At 39.5% G+C, this 26675-nt stretch overlaps 1 protein-coding gene across 3 annotated transcripts in view; it reads left to right on the top strand.

Moving 5' to 3' along the window:
* The first annotated feature begins 3889 nt into the window (after positions 1 to 3889).
* The window catches only part of GABRB2 (gamma-aminobutyric acid type A receptor subunit beta2), a 149319-nt gene continuing 126533 nt past the window's right edge, over positions 3890 to 26675 (top strand). Inside the window, exon 1 of one of the 3 annotated variants that reach the window (XM_051794118.1) lies at positions 3890 to 4004. The gene's annotated coding sequence lies outside the window, so the exon portion shown is untranslated. Of the gene's footprint in view, positions 4005 to 14335; positions 14403 to 26675 lie in introns of those variants that run through there. The other 2 variants (XM_051794114.1, XM_051794116.1) reach the window with 2 other exon arrangements.

Genomic DNA, 26675 nt, shown 5'->3' with positions numbered 1-26675 from the left:
TATTAGGAAGACTATTTGAATTTCCTTCATAAAATGTGCAAGAGGAGCTAAGTTTATAATATTGAGCATATTCTGTGTCCCATCAGCATCCCCCAGCTGAATAGCACACATCCAATTTGTCTTCTTTTAAAAGGTTTATTTTAGCAGCTTCTTTTAGTAAGCATCTCATGAGTATTAAAAGGCCAGTGCTACAGGGAGCCACCCAGTCATTTCTTTTACTTCACTTCTCTTTGTTGTGAATTAGAGAAGTCACATTTTCTGTTGTTGATCATATAATTGACAACTGCCTTTTGTCCAACAGCACCCTGTTCCAAGTTAGACTCCTGTTGTGTAAAAAGATGAACAAGACAATCTGTCTTGTTCAACTAAGAGACTGGGATGAGGCAGAGAAATAGAATTTGCCTCCCTCCCTCCCTTGGAAATTGGGGGAGATGAATACATGTGGGTTTTGGAGCCTGTTGGATGTGAACAGCAGCAGCTGTTCTGGGATGATCTCTGCACCCCCTTGGCTGTCCCTTATTGCTGAGTCCAGCCCAGCAATCCTGGCACAGCAGCACAGCCCTGTGATGGCAGAGCAGGAAACCTGGGCAGGACTGCAGGCTTTGAACAAGTCCCATGGTTTCAGCCTGGGATTTCCCTGCAGGAAAATAACATGATCAAATTCTTTTTAAAGAATTTGCAGGAAGAATCTGAGACAGGTAAAAAAAATAAATCTCTAAGCCATTCAAATGATTGAAGCCTGCCTTCCAAAATGCTCAAAGTAGCCTTTGCATGGTAAAGAAGGGGCTTTGCTGTCTGTCACAGAGCTAGATGGTTTCATGAGCTGAAATAGGCTTTGGACAGATTGTTAAATCTAATTTATCTTGAAATTTCAGTAAATGTTTTCTTTCTGTGGATTTGAAACCTTCAAGAGTGAAACAGAGATGCTCCCTTTCTCAGCAGTTTTGAAATTCTTTGCACCAAGGAGTTGTGTACTCTTGTATTTGTTTTCTATTTATGAAGTGAAATGCTCACACTATCAAATACACAAATTTCTCTATCAAGATCAAACCATCAAATTCTAATGACTCTGTGGTTACCAAGACAGTTTGAAAATAAACACAGCTGAGAAAATTAACCAGAAAACATAATTTTATAAGTGATCTGAGCAAACTTTAAAAAGGATAGTGATCACAAGACAAGAAGAGAAGTTTCTTGGGAGACAAAGCTCCCATGAGAATAATGAACATGTTTACCTTATAAAAGGCTTGTCAGCAACATATGCTTTGGGCATTTAAGCAAACAAACAGTTTGGAAATTTGCTGAGAAAGTGGCATGAACTGGACAACAGGCTTGAAATAAGTGAATGGCAAATTGAGAAGTGTGGTGGCAAGATTACACTTTCCAGCTGTTAATGTCATCACCTTGTAGGATGTCATTAGCACTGGGATGAAAGATGATATTTCTCATTCACTTAGGAATACCATTGCTGAAAATTACATGTTTTACAACTGCTGAAAATATCTTGAAAAATGTGTTTGTTTTCTTCTTGAATTTTGAAATTAAAATAGTCTGAAGTTTCTGTGACAACTTGCTACAGTTGAAATATGACAAATTTGGTACAAAGGCTACAGGACTGCAATTGAGTCTCTAATACTTGAAGTTAATCTGATACCTACTATCTGTTCAGCCCCTGACAGAGAATGTGTCCCCCATTTCTTTTTCTTCAGCATCTACCTACTAGAAAAGAAGAAATAAGCTCTTACGATGTGGATGTGATTACTAAATTAATTGAAGGATCATAAAGAAACTTACTTTTAAAGCTGCCTTTAATTTGTAGGAAAAAGATTGGATTTCAAGGTTTTGTTTGCTTTTTATTTTAAATTGCTTTATTTCCCAATGAATTAATTCATTTTGTAGGTGATATATGGCAAAGATATAAGTAAAATAGTTTTATCATTGTACAATTCTGTCTAAAAGAAATGCATGCCAGATTGGTATTCCTTCATGCTCATCTTTCTGTCAAAGGACAGTGGTTACCCTGTTTACCCTTTCAGTGTATTTCCTCTGCCTTCCAAAATCTTCAGGGGGACTGGATGCACATATTGCTGCCTATGCTGCTCCCCCCTGCCACGGAGAATTCCGAGTGGGGATGAGTCATCTGCTCCCAGATTGTCCTGTTGGTACCTGGCAGCACAGGCAGCTGGCACAGGGCAGCTCAGACTGAGGGAACACACTCTGCAAAGATGCTTTTGTGCTGCTCATTCGTTCCTGAACAGAGCTGGGCACAGGGAAGGAGTGTTTCTAATGGATACGTACAAGTTGGAGTTATGAACCTGCAAACACATATACAAACATACATTCTGATTTTTCCTATTAAAGGCCTAAACATTTAAGCCTGTATGCACAGGAGATTGAGCCCAAGTTTGCTTTTATGTCCAAGAAAATCAAAGGTCCGAATGGACAGAAACCATAACATTTCAAATCTCAGGCTGATTCTTAGACATTATTCAGTGTGCAGTCTAGCATAAACACATCAGTAATGGACAGAAGCTTGATTTGGGCAGATCTACTGGGCAGAAAATGAAACATTCTATATTAAACATTTTCGAAGGATATGGGACAGACTGCTGTTCAGTTGTTAGTACTTGTTCCTACCTACCTGCAGGCATATAAATACCATTTCAAAGTACAGATGGAACTGGCTGGGCTCACGTGTACAGATCGATACAAGTATTGTGTGGTTTGTTGTTTTTCTCAGTGCTTCCTATGTGTGTCATAAGGATTAAAGCTTTCTGGGAAATCATCTGTGAATCTTTCTGTGAAAGCTGAGGGCTCTCTCTAGATGCTTGTTGAGGCATCTACAAATAACCTAAACCAAACTGAAGCCAAAAGGCTCCTTCCTGGCTGTGCAGGGGGGAAACAGCACCAACCAAAGCTGGTAGGAACCACAGAGGCATAAGCTGTGTAACTGCCCCTTGCCCCAGCACTGCAAAGACCTTTTATTTTGCTGGCATTTTTGCCCCCTGCCATTCCAGCCACCTTTCAATAGTGACTGACAGAGGGAAGTAACAGTTTTCCTCTTCTGAACTGCAGAGGGAAGGAATCAGGGAGTGACAGCAATGCTATTTAACAGGCTGTGTCAGCATGTCCTTCTACATGTTTGTCACCTTTTTATAAGCACCCTCACCAACAGCAAGTCATTCTGTAAGTGAATAAGAGAAGGAATGCCTTACTTTTTGAAACCTTGCTGGCTCTCCAGATGATCTCACCTATGTAGTCAGGTTCCCAATTTTCTTATGATGTTTCAGAAGTACGTGTTTCAGAGACAGACCTGTTCTAAAAGAGGATGTTCTCTCATATCTCAGGAGTTAAGATAAAGAAAACAAAAATCTAATTCACTAGGTTATGTTAACTCTACTTGGTGTAAATCATCCACTATTATTTCAATTTAAGTAATCTTTACAGAGCCATTCACAACTAAAGATGTTAATTTATCAGGAATAATATTTATCTCAGGACAGACAGTTATAGTAGGGGAGTAGCAGGTTCTACTGCATATTCTCTGTTTTTCTGAATCTTACATAAACTTTGCTATCTTGACTGCACTGGCAAGTGTCCAAGTCCTAACCCAGCAGAAGCAAGTTCTCCATGTGTGACTGTCAGCCCAGGACATGCTGGTCCTGTGATTGTTTGGATGTGTTTCTAGCACAGGTGGAAGGCACAAGCTCCAAATGAGAAGGAAACCCTCCTTCAGCAGCAGCCCCTGGGGTAGGAGGTCCTGGCAACTGCAGACTCACTGCACCTGAACGGGTGTGGAGCTCAGGGAATTCAGGTGTTAACTAATGCTAACAATGAGAATGCCTGGGATTATATAATTGCAATAATGGGGGTGATCCTTTCTTTTCAGTGAACAGGAACTGTTGGATGAGAGAGAGATGGTTTCTAGCCTGGCATCCTTCTTCAGATTTGAAGAATCAGCGAACACAGATTCTTAAGTCTCAAGAGTTCTGCTTTTTTTGGAGGTCAGTCCTTTTCTACATTGCCTAGAGAGAATGCTGAGTCCAAATGCCCAGTGACAAGGCCCTGCAGGTCCCTGCTGGCTCTCTGTCAGTTGGGTGGTGGTGGCTCAGTGGGTTCTATTCAGTCACGTGGGTGGGAGACAGCAAGGATGTACAGACAGGGCACAGACACATCCAATATCTGTGTCTGTGATAGAAAGATAAAGCTGCCTGGATAAAAATATGCAAGACTGCACAAGATACATAAATTAGACAAATTATTTAAGAGATTGTAATATGCTGGTTAATAGTCTTTCCTTGAGCAAATGTCTTTAGGAGTCCACATTTAGAAATCAGCCTAAAGGAACAAACCCACTTTAATGTGTGTGTTTAATGAGACTTTACCAACTATTACCTAATGAGGTTTGTTTTATTGTAGACACTTAAGGTTAAATTTAATTGTTTTCACATAATTTTGGAATAAAGATAATTTTCTTATAAACTTACTTCTGACATATGGATATTTCTCTACTTGATTCCAAAAGTAAAATTAAAAACCTTCAACTCATTTTAGAGCTGAGGGAAGGTGGAAAAAAAAGAACTTATTTAATATTCAGTGGGTTTTGTTTGTGTACTTTTACACAAGGCTGAAATACAACAAAAGTGGGAGTAGCTTGTTTGCCTCTTACTCAGAGTCACTTAAAGCACTTTATTACCTGGATGATTTCTTACGTGACCAGAGAATCCATATTTTTCTCTTGGAATCCTATGGTTCCCTGGTTTTTGGGTTGTATGTTACCTAACAAACTAAGTGTTAATTTATTGCAGTAGCTCTGAATAAGATTAATCCGTATTAGGTCCTGAATGCCTCAAATATATGATTTATTCTACTAAACATATTACTATTTCACTCTGGAGTAACTGTGGAATACATTGATAACCACTGTTATCCCCTCTAGCTCCCACTCCTTGACTGTGATCAGAGGTTGGATTTATGTCACTTCCCTCCAGATACTCACCTAAGCACTTTAGTAAAATTAATTCATCTATATTTGTCTCTGTTTTATATATTCTCTCAGAAATGGTTGTGTAATAGAAAATCATAATTTAAATGCAGGAGTTCCAAGGTTGTGCTTGTATTTTGATACATTGAGGAATGTGCTATTAGCTGGTACTTGAACAGTGAGCAGGGGTCTCGTGGAAGTGCTTGGCAGGCACAAGTTAAACCATCTTTTAAATATTGAACGCTGGTGAGCACCATTTATACAAAGTCTGTTAAGATAAATATTTGAAATGAAAATTTTTGATTGTCCCTTTCATTGTGGCAAATAATTTTCGTGTAATTATAACCATCAGTGTTTCCCCTGCTTCTTTGCCATCTCAGGGGAAAAAAAAGGAGTAAATGAATAAGATTTCTCCAAGTATTATTTGTGGATTATTTGGTAATTCATTTCACGATACTGAAATTTCTTTAACCTCCCATGTTGGAGAGTATTTGGCACACTTGCATAAAACACCCCTTCTGACACCTGAATCTTTCCCTCTGCTTAGATAGAGATAAGCCAGTTAAGTGTTCCTTAATTAGGTTCATTCTCAACAGTGGCTTGCTGTTAATAGGAAAGATTAGATGTTTGCATTATAGAAACCAGCAAGATGCACGTTTAGTGCTCTGTATTTGTAAAAAGATTTAGAAAAATGTTTTAGTCTCAACTTTTTTGACATACTGAAAGCAATACAAATTACATTTATCACAGATTTTACCTGTGGAGTTAGCAGCTTTTTATCTCTCTCAACCTTCATATTCACCTAACCTGCATATTAGTCATAATAATATTGAACTATGCTTGCTATTTTACATCACTTGGAACACCACCAAAGGCACGGTGCTGTAAAAGATTAACTTTCCAAACATCTTGGAAAACATAGCCTGTCTTTGTAAATCTCCTTCTGAGGTACTTTATACTCAAATTTTTTCTTACTTGTTTGCAAATATTTCAGACTATCAAATATATGGACTAAACTATTAATTTCTCCTGCTGCAAAAAAATCCCTTTCTTATGTTGCAAATAAATCACTATATATTTACATCCAAGGTTCTGCATTTCTTATCTAGCAAAAGTTGTTGAGCCTCTTGGGGAACATAAAACTTTCAGTGACTTTGCTGTTTTTACGTTTGTAAAGGCTGTTCTTAAATGCCTTGCTATAAACAGGAGCTTGCCATCTCAGGCATAAAAATGGACATATGTATTTGAAAGCTTGCAAATAAAGAAACACAGAGCAGGATTATGAAATCTGATCCAGAACATGGGTTCTTATGTACAGGCTTGTGGAAGGAGAGCTGTAACCCCGAGTCCTTGGTTCTCTGAGCAGCACAAAGGGTGGCAGTGAGTCCTGTGTGCAGGAAGCTCCAGAGCTCAGCACAAAGGGTGGCAGTGAGTCCTGTGTGCAGGAAGCTCCAGAGCTCAGCACAAAGGGTGGCAGTGAGTCCTGTGTGCAGGAAGCCCCAGAGCTCAGCACAAAGGGTGGCAGTGAGTCCTGTGTGCAGGAAGCCCCAGAGCTCAGCACAAAGGGTGGCAGTGAGTCCTGTGTGCAGGAAGCTCCAGAGCTCACCCAGGGCCTGGGAGAGCTGGGGGGACTCAGAACCTGCAGAGTCCAAGGCAGCACTTGCACTGTGCCTCTGACAGCAACACCAATACAATGGGTGTGTCTGATATCAACCCCCAGAAAACCCAGCTGTGCTCCTGGGCACAGCCTGGGCACTGTTACCTGGCCCTGGCAGTGTTACCTGGCCCTGGCAGTGTTACCTGGCCCTGGCAGGGTTGTAGCAGGAGCATGGGAGTGTATTTTCCCATCAAGCAAAGCCACAGTTTAGCAGGTTTATCTGAATGCCTGCTATCAAACCTATGGTTTCATGGGATGGTGCCTGTCTCTTCCCAGCACATTCATCTCCTTCTGCTTCACCACTGGTAATTTTACTTTCCATAGCCTCATTCAAACTTGATAACAGTGAAATAACCCATCAAATCAAAGCCATCTGAAAGTATATAATTGGTTCACTGAAACAGCTTCTATTTCCTTCACTATTTCTTATGTTTATTAGTTCTTGTATGTAGTAGGTAATATATTTATATGGATCCATGTAAACATATAATCTTAATCAGCTGTGCCATCTTTCCATATATATGCCAATACATGTAAAATATAAGAGGCAAAATAGTTTAGGCAATGGACAAAAACCATTATGTTATAGGACAACTGGAAGAAAAATAACAGTTTAATGGCAGCTATTTTTATCCTCTTTATCCTATTTCCCAGTATAATTATTTCTAGATCAGTGTCCTCCTTTTTGCATGCAGGCTTCTGTGAATATGCTGATTTTTTTTTTCCCTTTGCTCTAATGTATTCTTTTAATTTGTTTCCTCCAATTTGTGTAGCTACCTTTTCTTCATTTCTCACAAAAGCATTCATAGCATTTGAAAATGCTTAATGCTTATATTCTTTTGTAAGCACATTATTTTCATTTATACATGTCAGCCCTTTCTTCCTGACAGTACTGGTATTTCTAATTGAATCTCACACATGCAAACATTGCAGTTGTAGATAATAAGATACAGATGCTGTTCCTCCCAGTTTAATCAGTGTGTTGGGTCGTAGTGGCCTTAAGTCTCTCCCATAAATTGAGCCTCCTAAAGTGCTTGAGTCCATGGGGAAGGATCCTGGTTCCATTTGAGATGCCTTGGGATCCACGATGGTCACTGTTGGATCTGCTGTGCATCATTTCTGACCTGGCAGTGCCACTGTTTGCTCTGGGACAGGTGTGGGAGCTGGGCTGGAAACTTCTGCTCAGGAAGTTTGCAGCAGAGACTGCAATTCCACTGCCTGGACATTCTATTAGTACTGTGCTTATCTTTTGAGTAATTTTCACCCAAAGTTTATGTGAATAGAATTGTCTGTCACCAAACTCTAAACTTGTTCCCAGGTAGCATTTGCTTTAACAGTAGTGTTTGAGAAATGCTGCAGCAGTAATTTTAGATGACCTGATGCTGTTGGCTTTTGCCACCTTTTGTTGTGTCCAGTGAGTTCCATCCACCTTTATATGCCACTAAATGTAGTGTTGCTCTGCACACTCATCTTTTACATCTTGGAAGCCTTCTGGTTTAGCTTAGCTATGCCAAAATCTGAAATTATCAGTGGCGTCCTTGGGTGCATGTACTACTCTAATTTTAATATTATTAAATATGAACCTACAAACACATATGTTTAAGTTCACATAAATGCAAAAATATTGATTCATGAGAAAGAACCAGCATATATGAATCTTGCCTCATGAGAAAATGACAGCTGACAAGAAAATGGGAGTCTCTTAAAGGCCCAGGTCTTACTAAAATTTGGTTTTGTGTACAACTTTCTATAAAAGTCCACACTTGTTATGAAGGACAAATTACAGCAATAGCCAGATGGAAAATTTCTGCTTATAAAAAAACCTTCTTTTTCCTATCTTTTTATTAAAATAAATACTTTGACAGAATTTTTAAGTTTTGTCTCAGTTGCAGAGAACCTCAGGCTTCTTCCCATGAGGAACATCTGGGGGCTTTGGAAACTTTTTTGAGCCAGGTGCTCAGCAGGCCCACTGTCCCCTGAATAGAGGGACAGGATCTAAACCTGATCTAAGGCTTCAGTCCTTCCAACAGCAGCTCTGAACAGAGTGGCCACTTGCCATGTGTTATTATCTGGGCTCCCATTCACCACAGAGCAGGAAAACTCTCTTGGAAGCTGCAGAGAATGTCTGTGGTTCTGGATTTTGTTGTCTTTCATAAACTCAGATATCAAAATCCATTGCAAAAAACCCTTTTTCTTTTCTTTTTTTCAGGGGTAGTTATGATACTGCCTTCCTTGTCCTTCTTTTCTCTTATGTCCTTGCCTTACTGATTTCGGTTATTTAGCTTGCAGATGTCTGTTGATAATCTTAGTTTCTGCAGTGCCTAATACAAGTGGCTCTTGTGGTGCTTCTGCATGACAGCCTTCACTGGCAGGGTAACGTTCATCTAATGAAGCTTTGAAAATTATTAATCAAATACCTCACAGGAATTGCCAACCTTCCTCGAGGATGGATTTTTTTAAATCAGTGGCAGATTTACCAGCTAAATTTTAGTCAAAAATTCTTTCTGTGGGAGTATTGTTGAATGTCTGTCAGTTCCAGCAGCCAAAGACTATCAAATAATCCCAGTTATCACTGGCTGACAAGTAGCTTTTGATCAGCAGACAAAAATACTAACATTTCTTCCCTAATAAAATATCTTCGGGCCTTGGTCCTCTTTATTCTGATTATTTTCTATTATGTCCTAAAAAACTTTAAAAAATACATAATTGCTTTACTTATTCCTTTTGCTAATATGATAATTTTACCTTGTCTTTTGGTATATCTGAGATGAGAAAAGAAGCAACATACTTTCATAGAATCATAAAATAATTCTAGTTAGAAGGAACCTCTGGTGGAAATCTGTTTTAGTCCCCTACTCAAAGGTTGGATTCAGCTTCAACATCAAATCAATTTGCTCTAAGCTCAAATCTACCTCAGTTTTGAGTGTTTCCAGGGATGGACTTTTACAGCCTTTTTGGATAGTCTGTTCCAATGTTTGACCAATCTCCCAATGAAGTTTTATTTTTATTTATCTAGCTCAGATTTCTGTTCTTGCAGTTTTGTATTTGTTCTGTTTTCTTCATGTTTAAAGTAGTGCATTAATACTGCTTGCCAGAGAGTAAAGAAAGAAATCCAAATATTCTCAATGAGTAACAAAAAAAACCCACGTAGAAATGGGAGGAAAGGTGTGATTTGGGTTTAGTCTTCAAGTACCGCATCAAAAGTTCATCCTGACAGAAACTCTGTGTGTGAAACTCAGCCTTCCTCCCCAGCCCTGAGCTGTCCCTGGCACCTCTGGGTGCTGCCAGCCTGCAGGAGGCCCTGGGCTGTCCCTGGCACCTCTGGGCGCTGCCAGCCTGCAGGAGGTCCTGTGCTGTCCCTGGCACCTCTGGGTGCTGCCAGCCTGCAGGAGGCCCTGTGCTGTCCCTGGCACCTCTGGGTGCTGCCAGCCTGCAGGAGGCCCTGTGCTGTCCCTGGCACCTCTGGGCGCTGCCAGCCTGCAGGACGTGGCTGCAGTGCCACAAAGCACATCCCTGGGTCAGTGTCGGCCGCTGCTTCTGACCGAGGGGAAACAGAGCCTGTGGAATTGCGGAGGAATGGGAGAGCAGTGGGCTGTAGCAATGCCAGGGGAGCAAGGAGCCTTGTGTGGGTGGCAGTGCTCCCTCCCGGGGCAGTTGCAGAGCGCGGCCATGGACTGGGCTCTGAGGGCCAGGTCTCCTCACAGGCCCCGGTGCCGCAGCCCCTGTGGCGGTGTGGCCGCGGCTGGAGATGCGGATCCCCGGGACACAGCGCAGGTCCGGGAGCCGGGCAGGGCTTGTGCCGCCTCCCTTTGCCTTGTTTTCCCTTGTTTTCCTGTCTCCATCTGCTGGGAGGAAGGAGGTGGCACTGCCCTGCAGGGACAGTGTCCCCAGGGCTGCCCCAGCCCCCGGCGCTGCCCTGGCCGGACACGGGACGCGCTGATCGTTCTCAGCTTCGGGACCTCCAGCTCACGGACGGTCTCTTCTGAGTTCTTGTAAGTGATAAATTTGTCCGTTTTGTCAGAAAATACAGTCTAGGCACTGAAATTTTATTCTTGAGGGAAACAGGGATTTTAAATTCTAAAAATGCATTAATGGGGCAGAAAGAGACTTGACAATTCAGATTAACTTTTCTTTATTTAAAGAAGACCTCCATTATGTGAGGAGGCTTAGAATTCAGAAGCCTTTGCAACATAGGCAAACTCTCCTGACAAATCTCCCTCTCCTCATTCCTGAAGCAATGGCTATGCAACCAAGAGGGAATTCCTTGGGATAAGTGAGCAAGCTTTGGGTGTTTGCACTGCTTTTATTTTGGAACCCAAAAATATAAGCAGCGGAATTAACAAAATTGTCTTCTGCTTTGAAATGTCCACACGAAAAGCTAAAAGGGTCTAGACCCAACATCTTTGGAAAGTCAGTGCTGAAGCTGGTGAAGCAAAGTGCTTCAGGAGTGGTGGCACAGGGGCAGCAGTGCTCAATTGTTCCATATAGAGGGGACAGGGAACTTCTTGTAAATCCATCTACAGCTCTTCTGTGGGTTTTATAAGAAAACCTATAAACTAAATGTTTTTATAAGCAAATGTATAAACTACTATGAAACATTTCTCAAGTAATGAACCCTTTAATAGAGCTTATTTAAGAGAAAGCAAGGAAAAGGGTTTTTAAAAGCTTCTAGAGGTTTTGGCTTTTGCATTTCAGAAAGGGTAATTGGCAAACCAAAATTCCAATAAGAGACTACAATTCTGCCTAATAGATAAGAATTTGTGTCGAATCTGATATGTGATTTGATTCTTACTTTCCTTTTAGAGGTAATGCATGAGGTGATAAGGTTAATCCTTTTTGTTTACTGTCATACAGAAAGTCTAATCCCAAATTCTTAAGGGGAAGGAGTGAGAAAAGTGGAAATCCAGATAGGTACTTGTAGATTATCTTTAGCTTTTTTTTTTTTTATGCCATGTGTATTCAGACTAACAACTTAGCCTGAAAATAAAGGAAACATTTCCATATTGAATCACAATGAAATTAATAATTGCAAAATTAATAATTGTTTAGACCTATTTAAAAAAATTCCTCCTTTTCTCAGTGTTCTCATCTCTAACAGAATGTAGTAGAAGAGCTCATTTGCAAACTTATTAGCACAGTAATACAAATAATTTTTCAGGAAATAAGGTTGTTAGAAAGTTCAGTAGGGTATGGCCTGATTTGAAGGCCATTGAAGTGTTTCTCCTTTTAGAATATGGATTAACTCTTAATATATCATTTAGAAGTCAATTCCAAAAATTCCTATTTCCTTTTAGTGCAAACAAGCTTAAAACCTTCTGCTTTGTTCCCAGACAAAACAGCTTTCTTGAACTTAAGCCCCTGAGTTACAGCATAGTTGTGGGAATTTAAGTAAATGTTGTACATAAATTTATTTATCTATGCAATCAACATCTATTGTTTGATAATTCATGAATTTGCCCTCCAAATTGCACACATAATGCTACTACATTAAAGGAACTAAAAGTAATTGGGTTATTTTGTGTACGAGATACACAGTCCTGAACGCAGGCGACTTTCACTTTTACACCCAGAACGCTGTTGTGTCTTCATACATCCTGAGGGCTAACAGCAATATTTGAGTGCCTTCAGGTTCCAAAAATTATTAATACATTTTTCTAAACGTTTACAGTTATTTGTATGTGGAAAGCAAAATTAAATATCACTCATCTCTTAGATGCCAGTTAACCATTTATTCACATTAAAATCTACCAAGAACATTGGCCTAAGAGAAAAAAGTATTCTTTTCTCATTGAAGACTTTTAACCTCAATTAAAATATCTATACATTTGTTACCATGGGGTAAGTTTCATAAATCATAACTCAAGGAAAAACTACCTCTAAAATAATTAAATTAGAATTCTCAACTCCATCATCTTATAAAGATTTTGTTCAAGATTTCGATTTGATTCTTCTGATCATTACAAAATCTCCAAATTTGTTGCTTAGAAAAAATAAGGTAAAGCTTCCCCTGTGGTCTGTTTTCTTACTTTCTTAATGCAAAAAGGTTAAGCTACAGCTGTTTGGTGCACATAGTTTTCCTGCCATTATATTTAGGACTTGGAATGTAAAGAAAAAGAAAACTGAAGTTCCAGATTTCCAGAACTACAGTTCTGGTTCTTGTATCCATCACCTGGATTGCTGATGCAGAATTAGTGTGTTAATCACCCCTCAGCTCAGGGATTCCCCTCTTGTACGTCCTGCTGGGTAACACATGTGGGTATTTTTTTGGCACTGTTTTAGCCTGAAGTGGTGACTGAGTGACCATGTCCAGGCAGAGGCTGTTGGGCAGTTTTGTCCCAGCTTTAGTTCGTGGGCTTTAAAACAAGATCTCTGGCTGGAGACAGAAAGTCCCAGTGGAATTGCCCCCAGGTCAGTGACAGCACAAGGTGGAGGGACTGCTGGAAAATCAAGGTTCTGCTGCACCAAATCTGTCTGACGGGAGCACGTGCCTGTACTTTGTTCCAATTTACAGTCTCAGCTTATGGCCTGAAAGAGCCTTTGCAATGGGAAGTAAAGGGGGCAGTGGTGGTTCCGTGGCCCTGGCAGCAGGGAGGGAGGGAGGGAGGGATGTAAAGCCATCCTTGCATGCAGGGAGGGAGGGATGTAAAGCCATCCTTGCACATGTCCCACCAGCCAGTCACAGCTGCCAGGGCAGAGCCCAGGAGAAAGATGCCCTAAGACATACTCTTCTTTCAAAAAAAACCCAAGTCCAATGATAACAAAAGGACTGGTTAGTTTTTAAATTGAATCCGAATTAAGAAATCCAGAAGTAAATTGCTCTCAGATATGTGTGTTGTGATAGTGTCACCTCTTCCTTTTTTCTTCTATTTTCCCCCCCGGGGACATCATTTGGTATAACATGATCACAAGAAAGTGATGATGAAATGAATGTAATCAAATCATTGCAAAAGGCATTTTATTTTAAAAGTAGTGAAGCTAAATGAAAAATTCATTTTGTACAGTGAAGGCTCTATAGTAAAATTTGAGAACATTCTGGGTTTGATTTTGAGAGGCTGCAATGGAAATATGGCTCCTGGGTTGCAAGACTTTTTAGTCACTTCAAATACTATTTCCAAATAACCCATTGCTTTTTAACATCTCAAAGTTGGTGTGATTTCCAAACAAAAAAACCCAAAAGATCTGTAACCACTGGGCACTTTGTCCAGCAGTGCTGAAGACAAGAGCTGCACCTCCCAAAGAAGGCTCTATTTAGGTGCTTTGACAGTACAGTCAGATGTTTAGCAGAATTATTTAAAGGCAATTTAGACAGCACTATCTACTTCCCACTGAATTTCACTTAGTCACTTCTGTAAATCCCATATGTATCTTCTTCATCTTTAGGCACTTTAAATATCTGGCCCAAAGGCAGCTGAAAATCCTGTTAAAGCTATAGGCAGACTTCTGTTTTCTGCTACTGAAAGAGAGCCATATTTTTAAGGCTAGTCTTCAAATTAGTAGGAATTTCAACCTTGGACACTGTTGTTCAATGGGGATATTAAAATTGTTTGTGACATTTAGTTAGTGTGACCTGTTAGAAACATCTGTGCATATTACTTTTCAGTAACATAATTAATTTTGTGAGAAATGTAACCATAACCATAGCACTTTGATCAGCTTTCCTTTTTCTCATTTCTTTTTCTCTCTTTCAAAATTAAACTATTAAATGTTCCTGGCTGAAGACCAATTCTAATATTTTGTAAAATTAAAAAGTCATAAATCAAAGTAAGTATAGCTATTTCCTTGTAGAAACAGTATTTTTTAAGTAACAAACTCCTGCAGAGTGGAAGACATAAATTAATGCTTTTGTGTTTTGGTTTTGTTTGTTTGTTTTTCATAATATGTATATTAAGCTTTTCTGCTTTTTTTAAGCTTCCCCAGTAGTATGGACTAGGGAGGAGTAAAGCCCCCACTGCCATGTTTCTACTCTAAAACAAGTATCTAAACAATTGAGTGGGTTTATTTAACAGATTACTCATAAACCCAACCCAATGGGAACCCCTTTCCTGTCCAGTCTGTTCCCCTGACGAGCCAGCACACTGGGGGACAATGGACAGTGCTGTTCTTTTCTAGTCCCAGTGGATGTTACCATTAGTTTTGCTTGATATTATTCAACTGAATGCGTGGAACAGGGTTGCAAATGCATCATGGAATATGTTAAATCTGTGTGCAGTGTATGCCTGGCTTCATCATAAATACAAACCTTACTGAGGAAGGGACATGGGACTGGAGGAGTTCAGTGGGAGTGCTGGGATGGTCTCAGGCCAATGCTACTGATTCATTTTTTAGGCACCTGTTCTTATAATGAATCAATTCCTATAAACAACAAATTCGTAGCCTTAGCATGAACACTTTACTATTGAATTTCAGGCTAGAGAGGTCTCTTTATTATTAATCTTTAAGGGTGTTTAAGATATAATTTCATATAAAACAGATTATTATCCGTGGCTTGTTGGTACTTGCATTTCAGCAAGGAAATCCTGCTTGCAAGATTATTAATGAAAAGGCAGCACATAAATTTGCAAGCAGGTGAGTATACCCAATATGTACTTGGATTCTTCCCAGTAGGTTTTGGGATAATCTATTCAGAAAAAGAAAGTACTAACAAGTAACTTCAGTGATGTAGCTAAATTAACTGAAAGGTGTAAAGGGTGAACACACAAAGCAACAGCACTGACTAGTTCATAAGTGAGCCAGTAGGGTTTTTTCCTGCATACAAATATACAAACCAGAAGCTGATTATAGAGTCATGACTTGCAAAATGCTTTATTAGAAGAAATAATAATACATTGATCACTTGTACATAAAAGTTGTAAATGGTTTACCAATTGCAAACTAGGAGTGGAGAGATTCTCTTCTTATTTGTTTGGTTTCTTCCACTGGTATATTTTTTTTAACATTAATTGATTGACCATTTACTGGTTTCCCAACTGGTTCTGTGGCACTGTGAAACATTCTGGAGATCATTATTAATAAGATGACACTCAACTCTGCAGTAACTTTTTAGCTAATCCAGACCTTGCAGCTCTTGTTTAGCAAATTATTAGAAGACTCTGGATAAGAGAAATAGCTGTAACTTACTGAGACTAAAATAGGCCTTTCTCTCTCCTATGTGCCCTTACAGGGATGCATTTAAACAAAAACCTAGATGGCAAATGGTTAAGACAAATATTCAGGTGGAATACAGCAAGTTGCACATCTTTGTTTCGCAGGTTGCAGCACACTGCAGGTTTAACATCTTCACACTGCAGTGTTCCGGGGTCTTTGGTGCCCAGGGTTTCCTTCTGACATGGGAGATGCAATGGAAGCACTGCAGTGGTTTGCAGGGCAAAAGACTTGTCCTACCCTTTGCAATCTATAGGGTAACTGTACATTGTCCTAAAGGTTCAGAATGAGCTGCTGGACTGTCCCGTCTGGGGGCATCTGACCAGACATGAGGAGCTCTGCTCTGGTCTGTCCGAGCCTGTCTGCTAATCTGAGTGAGTCATGACTCAAAAGGACTGTCTGGAACTGCTCACTTTATTTTGGTGCTCTACAGGAGTGATAAATAAGACTCAGCATTGAAAGAAACTGATTGCAAGGACAGGATTTCTAGGAGAGTTCTCTTCTGTGCTCTTAGGACAAAGCTCAGTGTTTCTAATGTACTTATTTCACAGAGTTGAAAAAGAATTTGACTTATCCTGCATCAGAATGTATATATAAGAGTTGACATTTTCATAAGGCTGCTGCTGATTGCATGGAAGCACCACGCTCCATTCTAGCTAATATAATCTATTTTGGTAACAGACATTTGGGTCAATCTGTTCTCATACAAATTCTTAATAAACACATTCTTTCTCCCGCCCCATGCAATCTGAATAGATGGCAAGATGGAAAGCAAATGGGCAGGCTAGAAGCATTGCATCCTTATATTTCCAAGAAATGTTGTTATTGTTTACCACTATATGGTAGGAGGACTATAAAAACAAATCTTACTTTTTATTGTAGTCTATGAAGTTTCAGGGTACAATTTCAAAACTGTATTTTCTGAGTCAAAGAATAAAAGCTGCTATTTCTGCAGACAGATAGCTAAGCATGTAGTTCTCCTGTCTGCATGTGCAAACAAAGATTATTGCAGTCTCATTGCCTGCACCTTGCTTTCAAACTTGGGCCTTCACTTTATTTACAAAGCTGTTTATTAAATAGTGTAGGAAGTTGATTTCACTGTGCCTCTTTTTTTCACAAGGGTTGTAGAATATAAATGAATTAGGGTTATGTTCTGAAACCATTTTATCTTACAGAAATATTTAATAGGAAGTACATGTAATCAAAATTAAGACTTGATTGCCAACTTCTGATCTACTCTAATGCTCACATATTTGGTTATCTTAGAGAGTGCTAGCATTAAATTTTTCAATAACTGAAAAGTATTATTGCATTTAAAAATATTTAGCAATTACTGCACAGTTGTTACATTTAATAACCTAACCAGTTTGGCTAAAATGATTCAAATCATTTGAGGCTGTAACACATTTCAAAATCCTCAGAGCAGTGTGTGAGCCTGCAGTCAGTCCTGCAGCACCATGGACAGCTCGTGTCATTGCACACTCCAGAAGAGCCAATTAAAGGCCTTAGGAGGCCTTGTCTTGGTGAGCAGGGAGATGCACTGAACAACTGCCCTCAAAACAAGACAGTGCGAGCACAGGGAGAAACCCTGCCAGGGATGGGGCTGCTGGGGGTGTTGCATTGGGGTTTGCTGGGTTTGAGTGTGGGGTTGGCTGGGCGTTTTTGGGAGAGGGCAGCCTTGTAGACAAAGCACCTTTTTACTGATGCAGAAAACATTCCTCTTTTCTGGAGATCAAAGATTTGGGTTTTGATGAATTCACAAGAGAAATCGAGCCTGGTGATCGTAGATTCTGGGGAAAGTGATGTCTGTCCACTCTTTGCACTAAGAAATGTCTCTGACAATCTGATCAGGAGAGCTTCACAGTTAGAGAAGCTGTGACAAGATGCCTCTGAGGAAAACATTCCTGTACCAGAGCCCATTATCAAGTATAAGTGCTTTATTGTTAATAAAAGCCATTGAAAAAGGTCCCAATATATGTATGTACGATGCCCAGTGCTATTGTCACAGAACCCCTGTGCTCCTACAGCCCAATTTTAAACCTTTAAGTAACAGAAGCTCAGTTTGGCTCTCAGATTCAGTTTGCTAAGATCATGATTTTCTGAGCTATTTCAATTAAAAAAACCTAGGACCTGAAATTCTGGTGTCAGCCTGAAGGGGAAAAAACCAAACAAAAATCCCAACATTTTTTCCTGCGCGAATTGATGATGATGATTCTGCTTTGAATGACAGGCTGGGATGAGAAAAGAGAGGGGAGGGAGAGTTTTTCTAATGAGTAATTTGATGACTCCTCCTTTATTCTGAAGTACTATTGATCTTTTTTTGTCTGGAGGGTGTTTTTTTTGGCTGACAACTAAAAGTTCTAGCATAAATCTATTGTAAAAATCAGTGTGTCATACTGCCTCATGATAAGGGCAGTCCACAAAGAAATCTAAATTGACTAAAGTGTTTCCAGGGCTGAACCGGAGGAGGTGTCCTCGCTGTGCTAATGAGCTGCAGCTCTCCTTTCCCATGGCTGGCCAGGGCAGGGAGGGCTCCCCACGCAGCTCACAGTCCCCAGTCCCTGCAGCCAGAAGTGCTTCATCACCGCCTTTCCATTCTGCTTTGTTTTTTTGCTACAGGTTCTGTCAATACTAATTTAGATTTTTAGCATTTTATAATACACCACCCAAAGCACTGAAAAAGTGGCAGCACAGCAGCGGTTCGGTGATTTCCCCCCGCGGGCAGCCCGTGGCGGCATCTCCGCCGGTTTCCTTGGAAACTGCCGGGGGAATGGGATCGGGATCGGGATCGGTGCAGCCTCCGACGGATGCGAGAGTCGGGCAGGTTCGAGTGCCAGACACCTCCTGGGCAGCACAAAGGGACGAGCCCGGAACGAGCCACAGTCTAAGCTCCTTTATCTTTGAGGGAAGCCCCGGGAAGAGGCACATCTGCAGTGCCTTGGAAGTTTGGCTGGAACGAGGAATGGATTGAAAATTTCATCTCTGTAGAAACCATAGTGGTTGGGGGGTTTTCTTTTCTTTTCTGTTGGTTTTTTTGGGGGTATTTTTTTCCTCCCTATGGACACTTTTAAGTCTTCATTTCATGTCTGGAGCTATTCCTTGATTTTTGTGTGTTTGTTTTTTTTTTTTCTGGAGATATCTATTCTAGGACTTGTTTCTGAGAGGAAGGAGCAAAAAAAAAACCCCACAAAACCCTAAACTAAAAAAAAACCCCCAAAAATCCAAACCCCATACTGAAAACAGAAGAGATCTATTTAAGAAACTATTTATTGTTATGGAACATAATCTTCTATATTGTCAGAGGAATAGAAGGAATTCACATCCTTTGAGCTGTTTATATTTTTCACCTTTTTTCTGTCTTAAGAGTTTATATCAAAATGACGTAATAGCCTGTCCTGCTGCCACTGATGACTTCAGGAACACTGATGGGCTGCAGAGTGGGGCCTCAATATCCTTCACTGTGCTTTGCCTACATTTTTTTCAACAGTGTAGGAAGACATCTTTAGTTTTCAACCAAAAATCTGTTGGTGACTAAGGCTCCTTATGTCAAATTGTCTCAGTTACTTTTGAAAAAAGCAAATTATATGGTATAAAGCAAAAATCATTGTCTCAAGAAAAATGTAGTTCCCCTGTGCATTGGTGTTGCCCATAGAAGTCTCCTCTTGCTTCCTGTTTCAAGGTGGTCAAAAATATTCTGAGCAAAGCTCTGAATAAGAAATATACTCATCAAAGAATTTTCTTTGCAACTTTTAAAATAATTATTTATTGTGTGAAAAATGAATGCAAACTTCCCTCTTATTTCTTACAAGTTTTCTCCCCAGCTGAGCAGTCAGAGGTGAAGCACAGACCCCAGACACTGATACCTGCAGGGCTGCTCCATCCTCACAGCTTGGTTGGAGCCATAGCCCTCTTTAATTCTTTGAAAGCAGGAAACCCCAGGAATTGAAGGGTTGGCCTCCAGAGTAATCAGCTGCCTTTTTCTGCATGGATGGAGTACAACACTAATTGTACTTATGTCTCACAAAAAATTACATTTATTACATATAGGTGATTACCTTCATCAAAAAATTTATAATCTTTTGAAAGAATAAAATCAAGATTTTAGTCCAGACCAATAGTTTCTAAAATCATTTAGCTGGGAATCGAGTGTTCTTCTACACTTTAATTTGTCAGGCTGTTGCAGCAGCTTTGTGTTCTGTTGCCAAGAACTGAAGTTGGGCATCTGGCCTGTGGTTACCTGATTCATCCCTCTTGGCCTTTTTTGTATGGGCACAACATTGCCTCTCCTTTAATCTTCTGGAGTTACTCCAGTTTTCCATGATTTATTAGAAAATGAGCATTAGGAGAGAGGAGATTTCCTCTGCCTCCTCTCCTTTACTACTCTTCGTGGGTTTTTTGTTTGTGGTTTTGGGGTTTTCTTCTCTTTCTTTTTTTTCCCCAAGGTTTTCTGATTTTTATAATATTTATCCTTGGTAAGTTTTCCCTTAACATCCTTCCTAATAATTCACTGACAACAGATTATTTTCTCATCTTCCTGAGCAACAACTTATCCTGGGGGTTTGTTTGTTTGTTTTTCATATAAAGCATTACTGTTTGCACTTTTTAAAATTGTATCTCTAATTACTATGCTATGAATTATATGGTTTGGTATAATATATATACACTATTCAATTTTTTTTCTTCTTTCTATGGAGTTTAAACTTTTCATGAAAAAAACCCCTCAAATTTATTACAAATTAAAAATGACATATTTGATTTAATCTTAGCAGTCCAACTATCTGAGAGAGGATTCGAAACTTAAACTGAGACAGTGTATTTAGATTATGATATTTCTTATTTCAACATGAAAAACAGAGCTTATTAGAAGTCCTCTGTGCTACTAATCCTAATATCAAACCTGAAAATTAGGACTATGCTTAAATATCTTGAGATTTGCTGGGCTAAAGACACTATCTCTACTTTATCTGATCAATTTTCCATGCCTCATAACTTTTAATTTGTATTACTTTCATAACTTTTAATTTATATTACTTACTATCTCCTTCACTTTTTTTATTAATTCAATTTCCACCTTCACCTGATCACTGAAATGGAGTTGTCTCTTTCTAGTACTGTCATAAATTTGGAACTTCTAATGTTCTGCTCTTTAGAAACCCTTGATTCTGCAATCTTCTTAAGCTTTATTTGCCAGCCAATGGATTCCTTATCTTGAGGGCAGGAGACCCTTCCCAGGCCCTGAAATACCATTAGAGCTCTCTCTGTAAGCCCCTCTGAAGCCTGCTTTCAGTTTAGGATATCTGCATTATACATATTTTTCTGGACAAGAGTACTGTATTTGCAATATAAGAAAAATTGAGCTCTCCAGACTTTCTAGAAGTAGTTTTCTCTCTTTGTTACTCTTTGGTCTAATCACTCCTCCATGCTTCCAGGCAAGCAATGTTGGTCAGGCTGCTGGCTGGGGAGGTTATTTGTTGTTGTTGTTGTTTTGTGGTTTTTTATGTCCCTGAAAACACACACACTTGACTGCTAGATTGATGTTCAGAAAATATTTGATTCAACTTGTGCAAGTACTTCTTGAATATATTATTAAAATCTATTACAATAAATGCAGAAACTTGCATTTATTTTATTATTATTTGTTATGAGAATGAAAAAAGGATACCTGCCTTCTCCTGCTTTTCTTTCAAAAGGTATACTCAGACTAGTAACGTCTACAGTGGCTTAAAATTGATAAAACTACTTGTGCTCAGTAGCGTCATTAGACATTTGAATTTGAAATTCCTAACTTCCAGTAACAAGCAGGCATTGTTTTGGAGGATGTAGGAAAGCTCAGACTTCCCAAAGCTGCAGCTCTTGTGGCTGCAGTTGGTGTGAGGGGGTGCTGGGCTGAGCTCTGGGGATGTCTCTGCCTGGCACAGGCACGGCCAGGCTGGAACCAGGGAGGGAATCCAGCAGGTCCTTCAGCCACTGAAGGAGATTCCTGGAGCCCCTGGAAGAGGCTTCTGCAGACAATTTGTCAGAGCTCGGTCCCTTTCTTCCCTTTTAATCAGGAGACAACAGATAAGAAGGGCAACAATGGTGACTTTTTGCTGGGGTCGACCTAAAGACAAGAAATTCAAAGCCAGTCCTTCTGAATTTGGGGTTTTTGGTCTGCCTGTTGTTTTGGAAATGGTTGTAATTTTGCTGTGTTGAAGAATAATTAATGTCTTCTCCAAGTTGAACCCAACATTAACCTTGTTTGAAATTTCAGATTGTCACTACTGTTGAATCTGTTCATTCTCCTAAGCAGTGGACAGTCTCTGTCAGTAAAAAAAGAAAAAATTAAAGTGCAGAAGCCCAATGGAAGATGGATTTGTTTACTTTTTTTTGTCTTGTGCTTAATAAGAAATTGTTAGCAGATTTAACCTTGGAGGCTGGAGATTAAGCCTGATGTACTGCATTGAATATTCAAAAGCAATTGTCAAACGCACTTTATTTGTGATAGGCTCAGAGGCAAAAGCTAAATGGATGAACTTGGAGGAGATTCTTAACATACAACACTTAGCAGTACTTACCAATATATGTATTACTTACTGTACTTACCAATATATGGCATCTTTGTACACATCTTTATTTACATGAAGTGTTGAAATATCATCAAAGAATTTGACAAAAAGGATCTTAATTTAAATTCAAAGGTGTCAGTTGACACAACTGTGCTGCTCATTCTATGAGAGACAGTAGCACAAAGATAATGTGCAGATGAGCCACCACTTCCCTGGGCAGCTCCCTCAGCAATCCCAGGATGCTCCCACCTTGGATTGCTTTTCCAGTGCCTGCAGAAGGCAGGTGATCCAACAGAACAGTTTTGCTTTAAGGGCAGGAGAAGAAACAGATAAAAATAGGTATGCACATGGAAAGTGTTTCACTTTTCCATATGCTAATAGCAAACTACTAGGCCTCCTAATCATCTCTCTCATTAGTGGCTGCATTTTCAAAATGGTCTCAAAAAGATCTTTCAGTGTGAATAGCCAGGGAGAGATCTGCATAGATAAAATTAAACAGAATTTTGAGGAAGAAAAAATTAGACACAAAGGGTTAGTGTTCTCATGGAAGAACTGGAATACAATTCTGAGTGTGCAAACAGCTTGCACATAATACAGCTTTTTTATCTAAAAAAAAAAATCTTTAAATACCAATCTCTTTGAACAGTTTAGTGAGAAATATTTTACGTTATTTTCTGCTGTTTTAGGTGTCAATGTTCTTGAAAAGGTTTGAATGAGAATTTTTGTTACTTTGGAAATTTTGAGTATGAAGAACAGAGCAGTCCTAAGGCCAGGGACCCACTGATGCCAAAGACAGAAGGTAAAACCCAGTGAGTATAGGTAGACACTTACTGAAGGCAGTGTAGTATTCAGCAGATCTATCTATATATGCACAATAAGAGCCTCAGATTGTCTAATTGTGTATTTTTCTGAGGAACAGAAAACTACTCTTCAAAGATGGAAAAAGTAATTCTCCAGCAACCCCCTATATTGTTGATGCCATCAATAGTCACTGGATATTTCATTATTACATATTTTATAACTAGGGCCTTGTTTGTTTAGAATTTAAGTCAAGATAAATGTGTTGCACCATATGTGAGGTGTTATGAACATACACTAAGTTCCATTTCTCTGTGATTTGTGACATGGTTGAATTTCTTAACATGGACATGATTCATTTCTAAGAGTTGTGATGTTTTGCAGGAGTCACTGTCAAGTTTTAGGTGAAATCCTCCTCAGAGTGCCTTTACCATAACATGCAATGTTTAGCTTTTGCTTTACTTTGCAAAAAGATTTATATTGAGCCTTCTAAGCACTAAAATCTTCTTAACAGAGATCCCATCTTTTCAGTGTTGTATGTGATAGATTTTGATGGATTCTCTGGAGCACAGTGGAAATCAATCACATCCTCCCCACGAATGTTCACCACTTCCCTCATTTATCCATCTGATTTGCAGATGGACTTTTCTGCTCATATTTTGAAACAGCCATTTGTAAAAGGGTTCTGTATTAAAAATTAATTGTTTCATGTTGTAAAAGAAATGTTTATTACATCACATAATGTGCAGTCATAGGAGTGTGTCTATTCCAAGCCTGCTTCTTAAATAACAGCAAACATTTGTACACACCCTTTCTTATTTTCCCTTTCTTTCTGCCCACTGGACTCAATGACATTTGCCAGTTCACAGAACTGGTTCCAAGGGCACCTTCCAGGACAGTTAGGAATGAGAATGTGACTGCAAAAGTTCGGATAAAACAAAACAAATGATTCTGGGGTTCATGGCTGGGCAAAGCCAAGCCCCAGGACACTTTAACTTCTCCAAACCCAGGCAGCTCTCAGGATCCAGGGGCTGGGGAGCTGGAAATTCAGGTTCCCCACTTGCTGGGAAAAGGGTTCTGACTCATTTTAGCTCTAGGAAGCAAATAAACAACACACAAGCTGAAAATTGGGTTTCTAAAGCCCACAGTAAAGATCTGCAGAACTTGCAGATGTGTAGCTATTTTAAATAATTTTAAGAAAGCTGAAACAAATCACTGGTTTCCAATCAACTGATACCTCTTCAGTTAGGAAAGAGTTTCTAATAGTAATTGCTAATGTTTCAACTCCTGAATTTCTAATCCTAGTTATCACCTGTAGATGCTAATTTATTACTGTTTTGCCTTCATCCAACCTTTCTTCACCTCTGTTCATCTTTACTATTTCTTATAACATTCTTCCCCCCTTAAAATGTGTTAATGTGCTTTGAATTTTATATAAATCACTTAATTCTTCTTTCTCTATCCTTTATATCCCCATCTCCTCTTTATCAGTGGTTCCTTGTTCTGTGACTATTTAGAGGGCCTTTAAAAGTCTCTTTTTAGGAGCAAAGCTTCCTATCCCATTTGTTGTAAAACTTCATGGCACAGTGTTAAAAAATAACACCATAAATATAAATTTTAGTATATTATTTAAAATCTGTGATTTACCAGCAGGTTATTAATTATTTGAACTCCTTAAGCTTCTTCTAGCCTTACCCCCCCCCAAAAAAAACAAGGGAAAAAAAAAAAAAGAAAAGGTGATATATTACAGTTTTCTCTTGAAAATTCACTTTTTTTTTTAAATCCACATTTAGGCTAACCTCCAAACAGTTTATGGTTTCCCTGAATTTATGTCATGCTTTCTTTACACTTTATAATAACTCTTGTCTGTACTACCTCAACCAAATCAATGCTACTGTTTCATACCCCATAGAGTTTTTTGAGCTTTGTATGTCAGTACTTTATCAAGGCCATAGTTTGGAAAGATGAAATTATTCCAGATTTTGAAAGTATATATATCTGCTGCCAGAATTTACTTATTACTTTTATAAGGGTGGTTCTCTTTGTTTGTTTGGTTTGGAGGTTTGTTTCTCTTTTTAATGAGCAAACCTATTCTTTAGGAATTGTATGTTTTGAGTGTATCAGAATCAATTTGCCAGGAATCAGCAAGTTGGTTTGTGAGTGCAGTGACACAGAGGAACATATTTAGAAGGCATATGGCAGGGAAAGCAGGGTGTGCTGCACCCTGGGAGAGCTCTTCCTATTTTCCTGCAGCACTTCACTGACTAGAGCACATGCACATGGGGCTCTCTTGAATGTGTATTAATTGAACACGAGACCATTTCCTAATGATAAATTCTATGCTCATTTAGTTTCTTTCTTGTTTACAAAAATAACAGCCTTGAACAGTCAGTATACAGTAATTGCTGGTCTCCACTAAAGGAATTAAATAACATGCCTTTGTTATTCATGATTCAGTTGTTTTGTGCATAACATACAACTTTCAGCTGAAGCAAAGCAAGGAAAAAGCCAGAGGAGATGATACAGGTATATTTTCTGTGTATATACATACAGAGAGGTGTAATTAGGAGATGCCCCAGCACAGGATCTGTGTATCTGGTCACCCCCAACGCTGGCTGGTGTTCCAGCACATTGACACCTGCACACAGGGGCAAAATGCAGCTTTTGGGGGGCTCTGCAGTGCAGGGACAAGAGGAAGGGAACCCTTTAGGCTGGGGGGAGCTGCAGATGCCAGGGCTGAGCCCCAGCAGCCAGGGCTGAGCCTGGCAAGGCCTGCAGGGCTCTCTGGGCTCAGCCTGACTCGTCAGTGCCTGCTGAGCTCGTGCTGCTGGGGCTGAGCTCCCGACACCTGGGCTGAGCATAGTTCCACAGGAAGCCCCACCAAGGATACAGGAGAGTTGATGTGTTTTTGAAAGGTACAAATTCAGAGGCAATGCACTCCTTCAGTCTTCTTAATATATCTGCTGCTCAGACTTTTTGATACCTGTATCTTCGGGAATGCCTCAAAAGCTGTTCTACTTCACTGCTCTGAGTTCCTTCTATTCACTGTGTCTGAAGAGCTAAGTAGAAAAGATTGTCTCACTGAAAGGTCTCTAGGGGTACTGACATCCCACATGCATTCTGCTAAGCTTCCAAAGTTTGTTTTGTACTATATTTTGTTCTTATTTTTGGCAGTCATATTGGAATTGTAGCCTCTTAGGCAGCCATGCTTTAGAATTTTACTTGCTGCCATAATTTGAGTTCCATTCAGAAAAAGTGGCTTGAAGGCCTACAAACTTTACATTTAAACCCCTTCAGTACCTGCTCTGTCCACTGCATTTTGACCATTTGATAAAGAGGAGTTTTCAGAGCTCTCCCCTGACTGTCTAACAGCATGGTTTCCAGGCTGCTTCCTATGGATTTTAGTTCTCTGTTCCTTTTACTTCATTGTCTTTCAAACTGTTATAGCCCACTCATTTGAACAGAATCTGGCTCCTGAATTTCAATATTGCAAACTACTGCTTAGTTTGATCTTACAAAACATGTCAAATTTAATTATATTAAGGGCTTT

This window comes from Manacus candei, unplaced genomic scaffold (assembly GCF_025592945.1).
Source record: "Manacus candei isolate 608988 ecotype Guabito, Panama unplaced genomic scaffold, ASM2559294v1 h1tg000037l, whole genome shotgun sequence".
Taxonomy (NCBI): Eukaryota; Metazoa; Chordata; class Aves; order Passeriformes; family Pipridae; genus Manacus; species Manacus candei.
The sequence above is the reverse complement of the archived record's forward strand: the minus strand, read 5'-3'. Positions and strand labels throughout refer to the sequence as shown.